This window comes from Helianthus annuus, chromosome 5 (assembly GCF_002127325.2).
Source record: "Helianthus annuus cultivar XRQ/B chromosome 5, HanXRQr2.0-SUNRISE, whole genome shotgun sequence".
Taxonomy (NCBI): domain Eukaryota; kingdom Viridiplantae; phylum Streptophyta; class Magnoliopsida; order Asterales; family Asteraceae; genus Helianthus; species Helianthus annuus.
This window is the reverse complement of record NC_035437.2, coordinates 28,129,615-28,147,293: the sequence shown is the minus strand read 5'-3', so window position 1 is coordinate 28,147,293 and position 17,679 is coordinate 28,129,615. Positions and strand designations below refer to the sequence as shown.

At 34.7% G+C, this 17,679-nt stretch overlaps 3 long non-coding RNA genes across 6 annotated transcripts; 1 reads left to right on the top strand and 2 right to left on the bottom strand.

The window, feature by feature from the left end:
* The first annotated feature begins 794 nt into the window (after window positions 1–794).
* On the top strand, window positions 795–2,222 carry LOC110938857. The gene is made up of 3 exons (XR_002591756.2): window positions 795–925; window positions 1,443–1,495; window positions 2,025–2,222. It is a non-coding gene; the product is annotated as an uncharacterized LOC110938857 (long non-coding RNA).
* Window positions 2,223–4,567: 2,345 nt separating this feature from the next.
* Window positions 4,568–7,241, bottom strand: LOC110938858. 4 transcript variants are annotated; one of them, XR_004893204.1, is made up of 6 exons: window positions 6,898–7,241; window positions 6,533–6,586; window positions 6,206–6,314; window positions 6,005–6,123; window positions 5,428–5,893; window positions 4,571–5,298 (listed from the first exon to the last, which is right to left on the bottom strand). It is a non-coding gene; the product is annotated as an uncharacterized LOC110938858 (long non-coding RNA). The 4 variants fall into 4 exon arrangements; XR_004893206.1 differs by having other exon boundaries at window positions 4,568–5,298; window positions 5,428–5,609; window positions 6,533–7,241; XR_004893205.1 differs by having other exon boundaries at window positions 4,569–5,293; window positions 6,533–7,241.
* Window positions 7,242–14,331: 7,090 nt separating this feature from the next.
* LOC110940626 lies at window positions 14,332–16,888 on the bottom strand. The gene is made up of 3 exons (XR_002593360.2): window positions 15,894–16,888; window positions 15,463–15,590; window positions 14,332–14,691 (listed from the first exon to the last, which is right to left on the bottom strand). It is a non-coding gene; the product is annotated as an uncharacterized LOC110940626 (long non-coding RNA).
* Window positions 16,889–17,679: the final 791 nt, after the last annotated feature.

The following is a 17,679-nucleotide window of genomic DNA, read 5'->3' as shown; positions in this document are numbered from 1 at the left end:
GGAAGACAAAAGCACACTTTTTCCAACATTAGTACTAAAAAGGGTTAGTTTTAAGCCATTATTGATGAAATTTATATGTTGCATTTTGTGCACATCACTTACCATAACCCTGTTTACTCTTCTTATACCCAATGCAACTCCGTTAACTCTTCTTTGGCCTAGTTTTAGGCTGTTTTCAGGCTTATTTAGGGTTCTTATAATTGTTTCAAACATCTTCTAACGATTTTTGAACGTCGGAATTTTATTGAAACTTGGCCTGAAAATGCCCCTGAGAGTCTGTAAGTGGGGCTTTTGAAGCGAAGCATCAAATTGGACAATGCCTGAAAAGTGGATATAGGAGCGCGTGCCCGGGCGAGCTTTGACAACAAAGTATAAAACTACTGACACGAGTGCCACTTGTGTAAAATAGCAAATGGGGCGTCGCTTCAAGTTGTACGAATGCAACGTTGTCTTAGACTACGAGGTGTGAGGCTCGTCCCAGGGCCGGCGAGCAACGTCCACACTGGCCCCCTCCATGTCGTGTAACACCCCAAATTTCGTATGTCATAATATAGAATTTTAATTGTAAGGTTTTGATGATAAGAAATGGTAAATATAGATTTTTACCTTTTTTTAAAGTGTTATAAGTTTTAGTAAATCTAAATCTTATGCATACATGAAAGTTAATTAGGTTAGTATGTAAATGTGAGGAAAGTTGCATGTTCTAAAAGAATGAGGGGGTGGAAATGAAAATTTTGGAATTAAAACACTTAACAAAATTTTTTGTCAGTATGTTAATGTGGGTGTGTGTGCGATCGAGAGAAAGGGGCAGGGGAGAAACCCTTCATCCAAAAATACAACAAATTGACCAAATTGAGAAGGTTCAAAGCTGAATTCTAAATGCATGAGTTAGGAATGTTCATCCCCTAAGTGAATTTGATATCAAGTAAGTTTAATTTTATGTTTTTGGTAAAGTTTGATAAAGTGGGTTGTGGAAGTTGTGATTATGTGTGGAATTAAACATGTATGTTAGACGATATGAACAATTAGGAATGTAAATTATGCTTGAAATTGTCTATAATGATGATTTGGGATGAAACCCATTTAAATGAACATGATGATATGATAATGGAACTTGAAATTGTCAAGAACTTAGTTTAGGTTAATGTATAGTATGATAAATGGTAGATTTTAGTAATTAATCATGATGCAGATGCAATGGTAAAGCGATTTTGTTGGTTATAATGGTTCTTGATATAAATTGGGAAAAAGTATGTTTTAATTGCTTGTACCCATGGCTGGAAATCTTGTACGCACGCTATGTGTTCGATGAAATGTCTAAATAGTGATGAAATAGTTATGCATACATAATGCTTTGCAAAAATGTGTAGTATATAAAATGGATGAATAAAAATGACATAAATTAAGAATTATCATTTAAGAATGTTGGTTGGGAATTGTAGGATTTAACGAAGGCGGCTCGAGTCAACTGGGACGCAAACAAGACAAGACAAAGGTAAGTTTAATACTTACTCAACTAGTAGGAAATACAGATATTAACGTTTGATTGTGTATTGATGTTGTTTTGGGATATTGATGGTATGTTGGTATGATCATTCCGTATGGGCGGGTCGTACTAATGGAATGTATGTTGGAATGTTATGTAGTCGAACCGTATGAACGGGTTGTACTAATGAAATGTATGTTGGAATGTTATGTAGTCGAACCGTATGAACGGGTCGTACTAATAGAATGTATGTTAGAATGTTATGTAGTCGAACCGTATGAACGAGTCGTACTAATGGAATGTATGTTGGAATGTCATGTAGTCGAACCATGTGAACGGGTCAAATTAATGCAGGATGTTATAAAGTTAGACGGGTCTTAGATCAAGTCTTAGTGTGTGAACTTGGTTTGATCATAAAGACCCGTTAGATGGAAAAGTATGTATGATTAAAAACAAAAGAATGATAATTGTTGAGATAAAAAAGAATATGTTAGATTATTGTTTTGCATATCTAGTTGACTTGATAAGAATGATGTAGGTAAGTAGTCCTTTGGAGCAAATCTTGGACCAGAGGAACGAACACACATCGCGTCGTTTAATCGCTTCCGCTCGTCAAGTTCTAAAGGGTGATAGTGTCTTTTGGTTAATGGATGTTTTAATTTATTATGATGTAATGGTTACAATTTTTATGTCTTTTGAAACGTGTCGTAGAATTTAGTATTTGAATGATGATTGTTAAAAGCAGGGAATCACTTATAGTACGAACGGGTCATGCCCAATTTTTGTTAAATTTAATACGTCATTAATTTTATATTCGAATGTGAATTAAGGGCGTTTCAGGTCGACACGTCACCAACTTCTACCTCCTGCCGCCTGCGACGCTCCTCTTTCTTCTTTATACCACACACACATATATATACACACACACATATTGAGGCTCATCCCTTTAGGCTCACCCCCACACCCGCTTACGTGGACGCCTACGTGAAGGATTATCCTTTTAGGACTACCCTCCTCCACACCCAATAGCGTTAGTTATTTGATGTAATTGCATCTCATGTCAAGATATGTTAAAATATGCTCACTTTTAGGGATGGCAATCGAACCCGAACCCGATGGGTAAACCCGAAACCCGACACATCTGGGACGGGTTTGGGGTCAGTTAATGGGGTTTGGGACTAGTTTTTATTTTTTTACGTGGGTTTGGGATGGGTTTGGGATTTGGTGATATACCCGTTTACCCGACCCAATTACCCGATAAAGTAAACCCGTTTATCCGATTGTATACCCGATATAATTTCTTTTATATTTTCAAATATGTAAATATATAATACATCGTTTTTTTCTATACACATAGTTATTTTATCTCGTATACATTATAGTTATTTGATATATTTCTTTAGTGATAATACTAAATGTAACAGTTTTGGGTCGGGTATACCCAACCGGTAAACTTTTTAAAACTAATGGGTTACCCGAAACCTACGGGTATACCCGATACCCAATGGGCATTTACCCGTTAGAAACCCAACGGATTTTGGGACGAGTTTAGAACAAACATATCTAATCGGGTTTAGGGTTGGGATTACCTAAACCCGTCCCAAACCCAACCCATTGTCATCCCTATTTTGTTCAAAAAGTTGTAATCACTACATTTTTAACAGAATTAAAATAATAATCAATAAACGAATCAGTAATTGATGTGATTTCCTAATAAAAAAGCTTCCTTATACGATTGTATGAAGAACATTTTTGTTAAATGTTAGGTAAAGCAGTACAGTTCTATATATATAGAACATTGGTTTGCAAATTCTTGTCACTAATGCTATTTTTATAAAAGTTTTTCACGTAGTTAATATAATATGTTATATAAGAATATAAATTTGTTTTTACATATTTTATATTTATGTTCTTTTATATTTCTATATAAAATCTATACATTAAACCAGGAGACATACTTTTGGATTAAAAAATTTACGCGAACAAGATGAAAGCAATATTTTGAAGTTAACTTAGCAAACGGTGAGAAAGTATGAACATTAACACAATTATAAACTATTGAAAATGTATAAAATTGAGTTAAGAAATTTAAAACATGAGTAATAATATATCACATCGAGAAAATAACTATTCTATGATTTTCTCCTACTTTTAAACTATGACTAATATTATCAAAAGACTATTAACCATTCTAGAGTAAAGATCAAAACAGTATCGCCATGTTTGATGGTTATCTATCAAATTTAACTAGTGGGAAACCCGCACGTTGCAGCGGTGACGACAGTATAAGGGATGATAGCGTAAGCCTTAAAACAATAAAAGAAAATCATATGTATGTATGTATGTCTGTGTGTGTGTATGTGTGTGTGTGTGTATGTATGTATGTATGTATGTATGTATGTATGTATGTATGTATGTATGTATGTATGTATGTATGTATGTATGTATGTATGTATGTATGTATGTATGTATGTATGTATGTATGTATGTATGTATGTATGTATGTATGTATGTATGTATGTATGTATGTATGTATGTATGTATGTATGTATGTATGTATGTATGTATGTATGTATGTATGTATATAAAAGCACGCACCCATGCATTGCAACGAGGTAAGTTTTCAATGCCTATAGGAGAGAGACTAATCAGATTGTCACATGCTTTTATGAAGCCATTCAAATTGTTTGGATCTAAAAAACCAACAATAATCTAAGTGTAACTAACTAAAGCTTTTCAATAAAAATATTCTAGAAGACATACCACCATTCCAAGTTATGAAATTAATACTTTAGCTAATATGATATATTTTACATTGCATTCATTATGTATATAAATATTAAACCAAATAAGGAGACTGTCAAAAATGAAGATGTGGTACAAGATAGAATGTAAGAAATGAACTCCGCACTAAACTTAATAGTCTCCACAATATCATTTTCCTATAAATTACAACAAATAAAAGCATTAGATATATAATAATATGTCAAAACAGAACCACAAATGAAATAAACTTACCTTTATCTTTGTGTCAATATTATGAGTCTTGTCCCCACCAAAATAACCAGCGCCAAAATAACCTCCCCACCTGATGGGCTTTTCTCAGACCCGGATCAAGTTGGAAGGCGGAAAAAACTACCCCGGCTCAAAGCAGAAAACCATAGCCCAAACATATCGGCATACAAATGAAAAAAACTTTTGGCTCGGACAGCAGCAATAACTCGGACCCCTGACAGCAACAAAAACCCAGGCAGCAGCATATACTCGGACGACAAAAACAAACCTGGAAGCCAAACTCCATAACACTTCCAGCCAACACTTACGCTGCCGGAAGCGAACGGTCACTGCAGCGTAATCGATCCCGTCTTTTTTGTCGAACTTGATGGTGCCATCTTGAGATACTTCAAACGGGCCCTCAATTTCGTCAAGAGTTTAGGTCAAACGGGTCATCAGTTTGTTTTTGTTTTTTTGGAACTCTGGTGTAGAGTTCTTGCTTATTGCTATGTTTTGTTCAGATGTGTTGATTGCTATGTTTCACATCACGAGTTATGCGAAATTATAGTAGCTTATCCCACTTAAATCTTATTAAAACGCATCTTGTATCAAGCTTAAAATACGTTTAAAACGTCATAAGCGAAACAATATTAGCATATATTATACATCTCCGGTTACATATTCATACCGAAAGTTTTATTTGATTAAATGTTATATTACATTTCACAAAACAAAAATGATATACCAACAGCACGAAACACATTGTCTTCCAACGTTATAATTCATTTTTATCCACTTTTCATAACCATCAATCTATCCTGCCAATATACAAGTACAAAACTTTTGTTATGATCATCAAAAGTTCAAAGCTTAAAATTTTGGAAACGATTCACGAACGACACTTGACCAGTGGTGTTGTTTACTTCTAAAAAAAGAACGATGATTACCTGCAGTAGATGTAGCAGTAGCTGCCGCAACAGATGCAGTAGACGAAGCCGTCTCAGAAACTGCAACCCCAGGCCACGACCGACACATACAATGCTTACCCTTTTCTATACCCCCATACACCAACTTCACATGCTCGCCACAACCTCCCCACCCGAACTTCCCGCAGCTCTTGCACACCCCCCTATAATACATTGTACTTGTTTCAATATTCCGCACGCGATTATTCTTTATTTATTGTACTTGCTTCTATCTTCCAAATGACTTATCAGCAACTACATATTTCCACAACAACTACATCTCTATCAAAAGATATATTCATATTTCCACGCCCAAATATTATTATTTCATCACCAATACTCTCCCTTCCAACATACGGTTCAAAATGTTTATAACGTTAACATGAAGTTTAGCCTGATGGTATATTCCACATCATATTCCAGATGTAATCTCTGACATGGGCTTATGCTAGACCAGAAAAATATATTGCAAAAATGTGATTAAAGTAGATACAATACAACCATCAATAGCATTATTGTAACTTTGGGCATTTATAAAATAATGCCTTACAATACATACCTTTCTTCCTTGAAGGCCTCAAATCTTCGATTTCCGTATCCTCGTATGAGTTAGGTTGAACAAGCAGATCAAGAAGGGCTGGTTAACCAAGTGATTGACAAATTTCACATATGCCTCCACTAAAACAAAGTAAAAAGTAAGCGTTAACGAACATTGAATAGGTAATCAAACATAGCATATATTTACTTGGTTAAGTTTTACCTGTATCTGCATATATTCCTTATTCAGTGGCGTCTCTTATTTTCCCTGTCATGTGTGACCATTAATATTCTTATGACACCACCAAGATGATTCTGACTGGGCTGCAACTCTAATAACCGAAAAATAATCAAAGAGTTAATCCTAGAGAAATATAACTTTGGTTTTTGAATTTGATCTTTGAATCTCACTTAACAAGATTTGATGTTAATAAGTCTTATTAGTTTCATTGTCATCATAGAGTAAATTCTAGTGTGCGACGCCAAATAAGTATTCAATACATTCATAAACACTTATATTACAAATAAAACAATAAAAAAGATATTTAACCTATGTCATTGCGATCATTTGGATGCTCGCCTGCCATAGCCTTCACATGTGTCCCTTCACACACAATAAAAAAAATACAACATACACATACCAAGTTATCAAATTAAAGAGTGTTTGTAATCTTTAAATCTGCGAGACATCAAAATTGTAACCCAGAAACAATTTCATTGTCAGACACCAAGAAGAAAACAAAAGAACTTCAAGTTTGCACTCCTTTGACTTGCATCTGAGGAACGGTTACCACCAAAAAAGTAAAGAATCGACCAGATTGCAATTCAAAAACAATAAGTAATAAAACAAAATACCTAGCAAATGCTTCTACATATCGAATCACAACAGCAAATTAACCAAAACCTAGAACTCACTTTTACTGAATTTCTTCCCTAGGGCCTGCTTGTAAATCGATCTCGCTTCCAATTACCAATTGCTTGAAGGACGAAGGGTAGAACACATGAAAATGGGATTAAATTGAAACACATAAGGGGTTCAATCGCCGATAAATCGAAGGGATAGGGTATACTGAAGCGACGAATGTGAAACATTCAATATCGTATTTATTTCATGATTAATTGTTCCCACAGTTACATTCGGTCTTCAATTACACAGGTTTGTTCGAAGAAATAATTGGGATGGCAATGAATGGGGGCAAAATTGGGAGTAGGGTATGAAAACTGGGGAAATAAGCTTGACCTTTGATATGACGTCTTAAAATTTGTGAAGGAAATTACAAATTTGTACATGGGAAATGCTTATATATAGTATATAGATATAGATATATTATTATTATATTATCTTATAATAATAACAAATAAGGGTGCTAATAAATAGTGATTTTTTCAGTTTTTAGTTACTAACTAGTAATAACGCCCGCGCGCATTACAGCGCAGGTACATCACAAACCTCAAATGGATTAATAAATGTCTAGCGGTATTCGTTGAAACAAAGACTATGAATAACTCAAAAGTACATTTCGTGGGATTATAAGTAGCAAATCCAACAATGATTGTGTATGATGGCAATTTACTATAAGCAGTTTTGCGTTTTGCAATATCTATAAACCAAGGTGGTCTTTCTTTTTTTAAAGAAAAACTCCTGTTTCACTATAAAAGAGTATTATTCTCAATCCATCCTAATTAAACAAAAGTTAATGTAATATTCCAAAGATGTTACGAAATCAAGATCACATAGCCAAAAGTTGCAACCTGACATGCAACTTCGGACAAACGAAAGCAAAATTTTTTTTTTATTTTGCCGTTTAGAATTGTATTATAAGCATCATGAACAAAAGTGTTACCACTTTTAAAAACGTCAACCAGAAACAAATTATAAACATTTTGAATCGATAAGAAGCCAATATATACAGTTTTGGCATGACCATTTTTTTAAATTTTGTCAATCAATGAACAAGAAAAGGTTGCAACTTAAAATGCAACTTTGGACATATAAAAGCAAAATATGAGCATCGTGAACCAATATGTTATACACCACTTTTAAAACGTTAACCAAAAACTTGAACCGATAAAAGGCAGATATATATAGTATAGTTTTAGCAGCCAACTGGAGCTAGCTCAGTTGGTAGAGGCTCTTGCCTCTTAGTGTGAAAGTCTTGGGTTCAAATCCATACAAAGATGTAAATAAAAGAATTTTGGCTTGAAGATGGGGTCTAAAGAAAAAGAAAGCATATAAAAAAAGTTTACCCATCAGCAAATTAATAAACAATGCCTTTAAAAGGATCTAATCACCGTTTATTCAAATAAAACCAACCATTCATACATTAAGTTTATTTAAAGTACAACTCAAAACTGACAGATCAATTTGTAGATAAGAAGCAACTAAAAGCCCCAAAAGACAATTAAAAAAAAAAGAGTAAAGTGTAATTTTACACCCTGAGGTTATGGGTCATTGGCATGTCTACCCCCCTAAGGAAATAATTGCAATTTTACCCTCCACTGTTTGACCTTATGTCGCACTTTTACCCCCCGGCGTCAAAATGGGTAACAGAACTGTTAAGTCTAAGTTGAAATGACTATATTACCCTTACATTTTACCCCCCAACATTCCTGTTAAGTCGCACAATTACCCCCCACGGGTAAATTACTAATTGTCCTTTTCTCTTACCCCCTGTACTTTATGTTAACACACAACATTACCCCCTGAAATTTACAAAACCCTTCCCGCCAAAATCAAATACCTGTTCTCTGATCTAAAACCTAACAAGCAAATACCTGTTCTTTGAACACGTAATCTGAAACGTAACAATCATACCTGTTAAAAAATCTGAAACCTAACAAGCAATGACTCAAATACTGGTAAATTACTAATTCTGAACCTGTTCTAACAATTTTACATTTATATGCAATCAGTTATTTCTATAAGGTGTTCAAACCAACAAGCAAATACCTGTTCAACCAGTGGGAACAAAACAATCATACCTGCAATGTCAACATAATGTGTGTATACATCCAGAATCATAATTGCAGTACATAAGTGTATACATCCAGAATCTGATTAAGCCACTGTTGAGTGTGCTGCACAATTTGTAGCACATAAGTGTATACATCATCAACCAGGTCAACATAATGAGTGTATACATGATCAACCAGGGTGTGTTCTATGGCCGGTACAATTTGCAGCACATAAGTGTGCTGCTAATGTGAACTTATGGCACTGTTGAGTATGCTGAGTGTAAACAAGTTGCAAATGCATACAATCAAACAAGCTGCAAATGCATACAATCAAACAAGCTGCAAAACATAATGAGTGTGCTGCTATTTCATTCACACTGATTAAGCACACCCTGCAAATGCACATGATTAAGCACACTGATTAAGCATTCACACTGATTAAACACACCCTGCAAATGCACATGATTAAGCACACTGATTAAGCACATGATTATGCCCAAACTGTGACCAACCTACAACCAGTGTGTGTTATGCCCAAACTCTGTTCAACTTATGCCTACAACCTGCAAATGCACATGAGTGTGCTTCCTAATTTTTATCAAACATAATGTCAACAAAAGCTAAATAAGTTAAGTTAGTTTAACCTACATATTACACAAAAGGTTAGATTAAGTTAAGTTAACCTACATATTACACATAAGCTAAATAACATCCATCCGCTCAACTCTCCGGTGGTAGATGGAAGTTGAGGACAGGCCTCCCAAACACGGAGACCACCAGGTGGAGCACCAAAGATGAGCTTGATAAGCTCATCGTCAGGTCAACTGTAGAAAAACCAACAGTGAACCAAATCAGACCCTAAACCCTGTTTTATAACATAATAATGACTAAATCTGACACTGATTAACTAACATTGGCCGATTATACCTTTGGTGTGGCGGATGATATAGCGGATTATCCAAAAGACCGGCATTTCCACTGAGAATGAAGCTAGCGGCTGTGGTTATTGTGATCCGACGAGGAGAAGAATGATCGGACGAGGAGCAGAATGATCGGAATAGGAGATGTCGTCGTCGCCGTCGCCGGAGAGACACGGATCGCCGGAGAAGAAGGTAAGGTCGATTGTGGGAAGGTTGGGGGGTAATTATGCGGTGGTATGATTCTTATAGGGGGTGGTGTATCAAATAAGCTTGACATAAGAGCAAAATGACATTTATACCCTTTGACCGTCAGGTTATTATGTTGTCTGGTTACCCATTTTGACGCCGGGGGGTAAAAGTGCGACATAAGGTCAAACAGTGGGGGGTAAAATTGCAATTATTTCCTTAGGGGGGGTAGAGATGCCAATGACCCCTAACCTCAGGGTGTAAAATTGCAGTTTACTCTAAAAAAAAAAAGAAGAAACCCTAGGCTATCAATTAATAGGAACGCGCAAAGCAAAATTGATCTAAACAACAAATTAAAGGTCCTGGCAAGCTGCAACTTTAAAGCCCTCTACATGATTTGAAATTCTAGAGGTAAAATGCTAAACCCTTGCCCATTTGTGGAATTCGTTCTAGAGTTAGTCAAATTGGATGATTTCTTGATTTAAGTGTTCTGGAATTCCGATTGTTGTAATTTGAGTGAAAGATGGTAGAAAGCTTTTGAGTAAACAGTGGAAGAAAGCCCTTCAACATCACATCAAAAAGCAAAATCAAATGTGTAAAAACCATGGTCAATTTGAAAACAAAGAAAAGGACCAAAAGCTTAAATGTCATCGATTTTCTGATTTAAGAGATATGATAATTTTACCTACGTTTTGACATGATTTTTCGTAATTTGTTTTTACACCGACCGTTTGCTTTAAACGTTTTCTTGAAGTGTTCGGTTTTTTAAATCGACCGACACTTATCTCAGAAAACACCATTGTGACGTGACTATCAAATGTACCATCATGCCGTGGTTTTTTATGGGCACGTTTGTAGTTTGTTTTTTTCTTTATTTACATTTTGAACCAAAGCATAGGTGATAGATAAACCACTAGTTTTTAATATAGTAGAGAGATGTGTGGTGTTTATATAAAAACGACAACTATTCCCTTTCAATCACAAGTTCACAACCTTCCATGAAACTTCCCCTTTGAATATTAGAGAGTTGCGTGGTGTTTATATAAAAACGACAACCATTCCCTTTCAATCACAACTTCACAACCTTCCATGAAACTCCCCCTTTGAAAACTGCTCATATGTTGTCTTATATGTGGTTCTTTGAACATGATAAAGTAAAAACATGGTTTAAACTCTCAAAAGTGCACAAAACTCAATTACTAAAAAATATATGCATTTATATGCTGTGAAAATTAGGGTTATTGGATTTTATCATCCAAAACTATTGGCTATTGGCCGCTGCCACCCCCAACTATCACTTTGACGCCCCCCACCCCCAACTTAACACTTAGTGTGTTATGTCACCATGTTACTATACTTTTGTGGGGTGTCCTAAGATCCCTATGACACCCCAAAAAGTATAGTAACCTAATCAATAGTTAGTGTTCAGTTAACGACGTGGTGACAGAACATACTAAGTGTTAAGTTGGGGGTGACGGGCGTCAAAGTGATAGTTGAGTGTGGCAGCAACAAATAACTGATAGTTGGGGGTGATAAAATCCAATAACCCTGAAAATTAATAAAAGTAATATATACAAAAGCATATAATATATAGGCTTTAGAAATTTCTAAATAGTTGAAGATTGAGACAGGTGTATATAGCAGGAGCCATAGTCATCACCTAGTCATCTACTATGCTCACAATTTTATTTCTAATCTAATAATTTAATCGTGTAGTAATTGTTATCAAATGTCCAAAAGCAAAAGGTAAAAACTATTGTCGTCAAATCTAGGGGTATTCATCGAATCGAATATCGAATTTTCGAATTATTCGAATCGAATTATTCGAATAATTTTTATTTTTCCTTGAATTCGTATTCGATTAAAACCTACAGAATTCGAATTCGTATTCGAATAAAAAACCCAATTCGTATTCGATTAAAAATTCGAATCGAATTCGAATAAATTCGATTTAATTTAGATTCTTAAAAACATGTAAAAAACTTTCAAAATGAAACATAAATTTTAAAGCAGTCATAATGCACGATATCATCTTAAGAAGTTCTAAATAAAGTACCACAAGTCTAAAATTCAAAACGAGAAGTCGGGAATAACCACTCCACATTACAAGTAAATATTTTTACGCTTAAAAATCTATTGATAGATTTGTTACTTAGGTTTTAGTAATGTGCCATGTAGTGGGTTTGGTAATTGGTAATTTTAATACTTGGAAAAAAATTTTGAAAATAATTTATAGTATAGCTTAATAAAAGTTATATATGTATTATATATAAAAATAATAAATAAAAATGTATATTTTTTATTCGAATTTCGAATCGAATCGAATTTGAAATTATAAATTCGTATTCGATTTACTTGACTCGAATTGAATCGAATTCGAATTCGTATTCTTATAATCGAAACGAATTCTTCATAATCGAATCAAATTTAAACGAATTTCGAATTTTTCGAATTCGAAACGAATTCTGCATACCCCTAGTCAAATCTAAAAATTGGAAACGTATATTGTTCCGTTGACTTTTATGAATTAACTAGTAACTAGTGTGACTGCTCTGCACTACGCGGCGAGAATTCGGTCGGTAGCTACTCGGTTTGTTATTGTACCAACATTTAGTATAATTACCAAAAATAACGGCATCATGGGCCCAAAAGGACACCGATACGTCTTTTTAATCAATCAAAAAAAAAAAAAAACACAAAGACAAAAAACCATACTGGTTCCAATAAAATCAACACCGTTATCGATATTATCTGGTATGGTATCGGCATTCGCTATAGCTTACAACTCAAAAAGTAATCTATTTTGAATAGAATTCAAAGAAAAACTAAATATATACTATTTTTCATGCTAGTCGAATATAATTTATAAGTACTTTATTTTGAATAGAATTCATAGAAAACCTAAATATATACTATTTATCATGCTAGACGAATATAATTTATATATGGAAATGTAAATAAAAGTAAATATGTTTTAATCATGTTTTCATAATTTTATATAACATAGACTTAAAAGAGGAAAAGAGAATGTATTGAAAATTAAGAATTGTACCAAATTAGATGTCTGATTACTTATATCAAAATGAACATTTAAATTGAGCCCTTCAGATTGTTATAACAAAGAGAAAAAGGAAAAGAGAAAGTCCAATGACCACTGTTCATCAAGATGTTATCAATTAATAGATATATACAATAAGGCTACGCGCGTTGCGGCGCGGATACATCACAAACATCAAATAGATTAGTGCAAGCGTTATGTAATGTGTCAATCATATAAAAACGTGTGTTTTGACGTATCCGATATAAATCAATGTAACTTACATAAGCATTTAAATCAAATAACAAAATCCAAACCGGGTTGGTTCATTTAGTGGGGTTCCACCTAATTACTACATAACTCTTACATTTTCATTAAGACTTAGTGGCATCAATACGCCCGCATAGTGACTCGTACGTAAAATCATAAACCAACTAAAAACGTACATAAAAATAAGCACGAAAATGTATTATATTTGACCATGTTCATTAACATGAATTTATATTGACATGTACATATAAAAATGAGCATGTGAGAAAATAAAGTGTTTATATCAAAACCTATAACAACTTAAAACATACATAAAAATAGGCATGAAAACGTATTATATTAGACCCGACTCATTTTTAGGAAAACTTTAGGTCGAAACGTAAATGTATACTGTTTACGTCCAATGCCGATACATGAATATGTATCGAAATGTCCATAAAAATAAGCACGTAAGGAAATATTTTTTTAAGTTAAAGAATGAAAATAAGGTGCTCGCGCGTTGTGGCGTGACATTTAAGGGCACATTATCGTTCGTTAAGCGCGTTGGCACAGTGACATTAACGTGTTTAAGCACACGAAAGAAACGTATAAAGATACGGTACGATTAACGAAATGTATTAAATTGTGACGAACCAACTACCCGTTTCGAATTTATAGCAACATGTAAACGTGATATAAACTAAAAACACAAAGGGAAAAAAAGAAAAAAAAATTAAAAACCAAGGAAGTAAAAGTGAAAAGTTCGAAATTTAGATGATAGATTTGTTATTGTGTAAGTTTTAGGAGGAAAATAAATTAGTTAAAAAATGAGGGAGTCAAAATGGAAAATACCGAGGGAGCCAAAATGAGAGTTATATTAAAGGACAAAATTGTAATTTGAGGTGTGATGTCGATGGCTGTCTTTGTGTTTTAAGTTAGTACTAGGAATTACACCCGCGCGCATTGCGGCGCGGCACAGGTACATCGCAAACATCTGATCAACGTATTACGTGTTCATTAGGCTTCATTAAGTAGAGTCGATTGCATTATATTAAAAACTATAGTTTACATACTTTATATTCTTTTAACATTAGTCTATGTCTCTTTCTTTTTTAATACAAAAGTTATTGCCTTTGTTAATTAGCTCTGTAGTCAATCCCAGTTTTGTTATTGATGCCAAAATCCCGCTTGTTGCTAACACTGACTATGTATGCCGTCGAAGGTTGGGAGGAGTCGGTGAACGCAAAGCGTGGATATCTGGTGGTGACGATAACAGTGACCCGTATCTGGAAAAGTGTGTATGTTTGACCACATCTTGAAACTACAAAATACCTGATATGATGTTGCTAGACAAAGACCACCCTTCAAAAGTAAAGTACCAAAATACAATTAAATTAAATTTGACATAGTTGTAGAGTATTAAAAAAATATCAGTATGACTTTTGTTCCAGGATTTACCATATCAACAACTAAAACAACATTACACCACACCAGCATCTTGAAACCCATATTTAATTTTTGGACAAATAATTCAAGATAACTTAAAGGAGGTCACACAGATGAATAGATTGCTAGTTTACCCTTAATAACAAACTCTTAAGAGTAGAAAATGCAGAGCAAATAGCACAAACTAAACAATTATTAATGTTATCCTACTAAAAGAAATACCATAAACTGAAGACATATTACTTTTAAAGCCAAACACCCAATAGTATGCAGATGACTGACCCACTTTTGTATATTGAAAAACATAACATAAACAAAACCCATCAAAAGGAAGCAAATCACTCTCTGTAAAAACATAAATAAGTAAGGCAGCAGATACATGGCAACAATAAACACCGAGGCGCACCAGGACAATGCCTAAGGTAACCGGAGAAATGTCAATAACCACAATACTTTATACGGTAACACAAAGATTTCATAGCTTGCCAATTCTTTGGCTGCCAAACTTTAAAGGGTTCACATTAAAAGTCATACAGATACTTTAGGCTTAAAAAATTCTTATATTCGAACTTCAAAGCTATCAATCTTGCATCGATTGCACACAAATTTATAGCAAATGATCCTTGTAATCATTCAAAACTCATAGCAAAAGATATCCATGGCCGAAAACATCGAAGAAAAACTTACAGAGAGCTTCGTTGACCGAACCTTATGAATTTCGAAAGAGATATATGTCGTCCGATATGACTCCTATCTGCGGGACGCAATACGCCGTGCTCCATTCAGCCACTTTTACTGTTCTTCTTCCTCTTTGTCTGGGGACAACTCAGAGAAGATAAGAAATATAGAGATAAACGGAAAAGCAATGAGTATGTATGACATTACCAACAAAGCAGAGAAGCGCATTACCAAATTTGCGTCGAAACATGAAAATGCAAAGTTTAAAAGTTGAGGTGTCGGTATAAAGTATATGTGCCAAAAACGTAGATTACCAAAGTATAGGTAAAAATGCAAGTTCTTTAAAAAACAAATTAGTGAACGAAAGTTATTGAACAAATAATAGGTTAAAAACACTTATTATATATATGGTATAGGAGTAAAGTTGGAATGTTAGAAACCTGTAAAATGGCGAGCGACATATCGCATTGCGATACTCATTTTTGGTAGCTTTATTATTCATATAATATTTATTGTAGCAGAAATCAAAGAACTCCCGACAAAGCTAGACGAACCAAAGATCAATTTTAAACACAATCTGTGTAACTGTTTTCCCAACCCGAGAAGCGTTGTGTTACCGCAAACTCTAATAACACTCGTAAACGTAAAATCATTAACCTCAAATCTCTCAAACAAAGCTTGTTTAAACAACTGAGCATACCCATAAATCATCCCATTCCAAGACACCACATTCCTCACAGGCATTTCATCAAACACCTTACGCGCATCTCCATTCCTCCCACATTTAGCATACACATCCACCACCTAACTCGCAACAAACACATCGGCATCGTAAGCAATCTTCACCGCATAACAATGCACACACCAACTCGAAAGAATCGCAACTGATGTGCTTTAGTAGCACTGGGAACTATATGATCAACAGGACGAAGACCAAAAGCAATCATTTTTTTTTTTTTGAAATATTGTAACGCAAGAACCGGGAGTTCGTTCTGGGCGAAAGATGAGATAACAGAACTCCAAGTGGTTGATGATTTGATATGGGTTTCTTCAAAAACTTGTTGTGAGTCGATCGGGAGCTTGGTTTTGGAGTAGAAATTGATTAAATAGTGGGAAATGAGTGGTATTGTTTGGAGCCCTAGTTTGATTATTTGAGCATGGAGTTGTATTCCCTCACGGAGTGTTCTTGATCTGGTTGAGGAGAGGAGGTTGCTTATGTTTTTGTAGTTTTGTTCGAAGGTGGATTGTAGAGTTGGGTTATGTTTTTGTAGAGATTGTTGTTGAATTGTAAGCATATTTGAAGATTTGTAGAGATTGTTGTGTTCTTGATTTGGTTGAGGAGAGGAGGTTGCATATTTGTAAGAGTTTGGTTTGTTATATTTGTGCAGAGGAAGAAGAAGGGGAGGCAAAGCTGGTGGTAAACCCACCGACTTTGTCTTTTAAGATAGTATATAATACAATGAATGATATATAAAGTTTATAATATATTTGCATGTGGCTTGCTACGTGGAACAAAAAGAGATGGCTGATATACTTGATATTATGTGGTATTGAATTTAGTATATCATATTGACAAAATTGTAATTTGAGGGTATCATATTGACAAAACTGTAATTTGAGGGGTGATGTCGGTGGCTGTTGCCGCCGACTTTGTGTTTTAACTTAGTATATAATGTGTATATATACACAATCTAATAAAGGGGTTAGGGGCGGCCATCACCCATCCGTCACTAATCACTCACAACTTCTAATCGAGTTTCGCCATGTTATCAAGCATTATTCCATCACTAGTGATGGATTTTAGTAGAAATGCTCATCACTCACCACACCCAACAATTTCCCTCACAATCCAACAATTTCCCTCAAGTTCTTCAAATTGTTCACGCGTCAAAAACATCACGCGTTTAAAGGTGACGCGTCAAAGAAATGGGTGGCGGCGGTGTTCTCTGGTCTTCCACGCATGGTGGAGGGGCGATCACGAGGGCGCCCCGTCCCCCCTAAAAGCCCATGGCTTTATAGCCTAATTGGTCCTGGGTTCGATTCCCATAAAGAGGTTTTTCCCATATTTATTAGGTTTCCTCCTGAATTGGTGTATAGACATTATTGCCTAGTGGAGATGGATATGATCGGGTGGTTCCGCTAGTGATACGATGATACTGCAATGTCCATCAGTAATCCAAATTTTTCGTTCAAAAAAAATAATTTAATTGTGTAGTAGTAATTATT